Raw genomic sequence first — 4,197 nt, 5'->3', positions numbered from 1 at the left:
TTTAAACTGAAGGCCTAATGTACTAATGCACAGCAACCCTAGGAAGTTACTGTACATGTTATTTAATACGCTGCTAGATTACAGAATATAGTACAGAGATAAATCAATAATGATGACGTGAACTGCACTGTGGAAGTTCCTGGTCTTAGCTAATATGATTTGTCATCTGTTGCACTAAAGTTACTTTTCTGTGCTAGAGCCTATGGTCAAACATTAAAAAATTACTTAAAAGATAAGTGATTGGTCAAATTTCTAACTTGGTAAATCCAAGAGGATACAATTTACTCACTAAGGTAAGTGCTTGCAGGTAATAATTTTTTTTAAAAAAAGAAAAAAAAAAACATAAAATTTCTCCAAGAGTTCACTAACACCCAAATGCTAAACAACAGCAGCAAACTTTCTTTCTACCATTTAGTACACAGTAAAGGAAGAGTTTTATCCTATTGGTATGAGAAAGTTCTGAAATAAAATGACTCTATAAGTCTTAATAATTTCTTGGCACAGGACAGTAGTTCCTTGCCATTTGTACAGTAAACCAATACTATATAAATCAAGAATCGTAAATTCAAGTGCCTACAGGTCCTGGCCTATAACATAAATGAAGACGCAGTCCAGGTGAGACAAAGTAGGCAATTGCAAACTTCTGAGTGCACTGATTAAAGGGGGCTGCCACTATTCAGCCCAAGCTGGCTGTTATACGGAAACATGGGTCCAGTGTCATCAGACCTTGTCTGTCTTTAAGAAAAGTCGCTAATCTGAAATTTTATATAAAGTGTCCAATTTTAAAAATGTTCTGCTGAACAGGTAACACCTCCATGAGTTGCATACTACTTATATGGCCTATGGATATATTATATTTCAAATATTTTATGTTTGACACCATAGGAGTGAAAAAGAAGAGAATATAGGAAGAACAGAGAGAATAAAAATTCTGACAGGGAAAGTTGGCCCCAATGGGTAAATTTGTAAAGAGTGTGAAAACTGACATGGAAAAGCAAGAATTGAATTTTTGGTAAAAGGGCTAGGGTTGAAGATAAAGATGAAATTTTTGAAATTTTATTTTGGTGGATTTCAGGGTCCAATAATCCTGGCTTCTGCTACTTACTTACTTACAAGGGATCTTTTTTCTTGGACATATTAGCTCAATTTCCTGAGTCTCAAATTCCTTATTTGTAAAATGGGAATAATTACTATAACTTCACGGGATTTTACATGATTATGAAAATAAAATGTTATTAATCCCTAAAAGCAGCAAGAATATCTGCTACAGAAGACAGGCTTTATGATTGTCAGTGTACTTTCTATGCCTTTTCTCTTCTGCTGTTATTTGGTGTATGGCTGGGATTATGGAAGGTGGTTCGTAAGAGGTTATGTGAATCAACAACTTACTGCTCAAAAGGAGTAAGAGTTTAGGAGAGATAGCTAGATAATATTCATACCTAATTACACTGTTCTTTTCTACTGAACAACCAATAAAATAAAGAAAGAAGAAGCAGATATACAAATGATAAGTCTGGACAATGTTGGTCACTATCTGTACATTAGCAGTGAGGACAGGAGACAGAAAAACTGAGTTTGGATTTTGCTTATCTCAGAAACTTTTTTCAAGTTTACAGTATCATTTTCAATAATATAAAATAAAGGTCATTTTAAGTGAGAATAATTTTTTTTTTCTTTAATCTGGGTCCTACTTTTTAATGTTTCTTGAAAGGAAAAGTGTGTCAGGTAACACCTAAACACACAATGACTTGTGTTGTAGAATGGAAAGTCTGTGTTCAGGGAACCCAGATCTTGTATAGTGAACATTAAACTTGCCTGACCTTTACCCCAAAGGGAGACATTAGCTTTATAACACTGAACAGTAAACAAATCTGTCCTTCAATCTACAGGAAAATACATCTCTATCTTCCAAGGCTGTTCACTATACAAACATACTTGAAAATACAGGTCAGAATAATGGCAATGCCTCATAAGAAGTGAAGACATACAACAGAAATAGCACCCCAAAACATGCACAAAATATGGATAATTTTCTTCCAATATTCTCTAATAAATAACTCAATCATATAAGATAGCTGTATGCAATTTTCCATATTTGTTGTCTTCTGAATTTCTCAATAATCATTTTTTTCTCTACTATAGACAATAAAAATCATAGGTTTTATATCCATTTTAACAACATTTCTTTAGTCACTACTTTGTTGATTCCATATACAGCATTAAACTAAGCAAAGTCCTTGGCATACTGGGCCTCCCCTCAAGTAAAGGAGCTAGACACACATGTAAATCATCTGTTGTGTTATAACAGAAGTACATACAAAGTTAAAGCAGTAGAGAGGAAGTGTTCAGTTTTGCTTGGGACATCCCTATCTACATGGAGCTTTACCTTGAAACACACTCTTAGTTTCTCAGAGGGGAATTTCAAACTGTGTTTTGAAGGATAAGTAGGTTTTTAATAAATAGAGGTAAAGGGACAAGGTGAGGAAAGAAGGTGCAGGCAATGAAAACAGGTAAGTTATGCAGTAAGAAAAACCATGGCACACTAAGGGATTTACAAATATTTATTGTATCTAGAACACAGGGTACATGAGAGAGAATAGAAAATGATTCTGGAAAAATAGGCAGGATACATCATGAATGACACTTATTTCAATCTAACATATTTAGACTTTGCCCTAAGATAGTAGGAACCAGTAAACATTTTAAAGAATTATATTAATTTGAAAATACACTAATAGTTTCTGGTTCCAAGGAGAGTAATGCTGATTTTTTATTCTGTATATGATTTGCCCTTTACCCAGACACATGTACTTCAGTAAAAACTACAAGCAAGATTTTCTTATTCTTCTTGAAATGTAGTCCAGGCAAATTAAGTAAATTTTGATGGCAAAGAAGGAGGCTAAGAATTTTGCTTGCAATCAGGTCTTCAGAAAGGTGGTTTGTCACACATGGGCGGAAAAAATTCCTGATAATACGACAGCAGCAGCACTGGCTTGGGATGGTAACAGAAGTATTAGGCCAAAGAGCAAAGTCTAGTTGCCTTAAACTATTAAAGACAGTCCACAGTCATGTCCTCTGTCATTCAGGTTTAGCTGAGTGTATTTCTGACTCCTATTTTGGAGTAGTTAGGTAACATAAGAAAGGTTAATTTAATGGTATCAAGACTGACTAGATGTTTAGTTATTGTTTTACTCAAGTAAAACAAGTGTATACAGACATTCAGGAAACAAGGCTCCTCTAGGCAAAAAACAAAACAAATGAAAACAAAAAACACCTCACCTATCCTTTAAAGCACACACTTAGAAAAATACTAGATGATATTTTTGAACACATACAAAGTTCCAGACACTACTATAAGAGTTTCACATGTATTAAGTTTAATTATCAATATGTCCTAAGCAAAATCGGTATGGCTTACTCCATTATTTGCAAATGAGGACTGAGACAAAGATGTTAAGTAACTTCTTCAAAGTCATAAAAGAACCAACTCAAGATTCACAATAAGCTAACTTGCCTCCAGAGGCCATACTCTTAAAAGAACTTACATACTTAGGTAGAAGACCAGTACTACAATAAGATTTTTAAAAGACTTGATAGAATTATTGCAATCAAGTTGATAAACCACTTTATTTCTAAAGCCTACAGTCTTTAACTTTTCTAGCGAGCGCGTTGGTGGTATAGTGGTGAGCATAGCTGCCTTCCAAGCAGTTGACCTGGGTTCGATTCCCGGCCAATGCAGCCTCTCCCTTTCTTTTCGGGCCAGCCCGTGGCTCACTCGGGAGAGTGTGGTGCTGATAGCACTAAGGCCACGGGTTCGGATCCCATATAGGGATGGCCGGTGAGCTCACTTGCGAGAGCGTGGTGCTGACAACACCAAGTCAAGGGTTAAGATCCCCTTACTGGTCATCTTTAAAAAAAAAAAAAAAAAAACTTTTCTAGGGCAGAGTATAAGAAAGAAAAAAAAAAAAAAACTTCATTTGAAAGAGAGTTTTGCTTGGGAATTGCAGAGACCCCTTACCAAGATGAGTAGAGACACAGTGGGCTGTTTGGTTTGGGGAAGGTCTCCCAGCTTCACTGTGGGAAGTTTGGTGGGAATGGGCAATATTAAACATGAGGATATTAGGAACTAAGGGGGAGTAAAGATTAATGTGTATTTAAACAAGTTAGTGGTAATAGAAATAGATAGGGACAGATTAC

General features: G+C 35.5%; 1 non-coding gene across 1 annotated transcript; it reads left to right on the top strand.

The window, feature by feature from the left end:
* The first annotated feature begins 3,666 nt into the window (after nt 1-3,666).
* TRNAG-UCC (transfer RNA glycine (anticodon UCC)) lies at nt 3,667-3,738 on the top strand. Its single transcript has one exon. It is a non-coding gene; the product is annotated as a tRNA-Gly (tRNA).
* The last annotated feature ends 459 nt before the right edge of the window (nt 3,739-4,197 follow it).

This window comes from Cynocephalus volans, chromosome 1, assembly GCF_027409185.1.
Source record: "Cynocephalus volans isolate mCynVol1 chromosome 1, mCynVol1.pri, whole genome shotgun sequence".
Classification (NCBI taxonomy): Eukaryota; Metazoa; Chordata; class Mammalia; order Dermoptera; family Cynocephalidae; genus Cynocephalus; species Cynocephalus volans.
The sequence above is the reverse complement of the archived record's forward strand: the minus strand, read 5'-3'. Positions and strand labels throughout refer to the sequence as shown.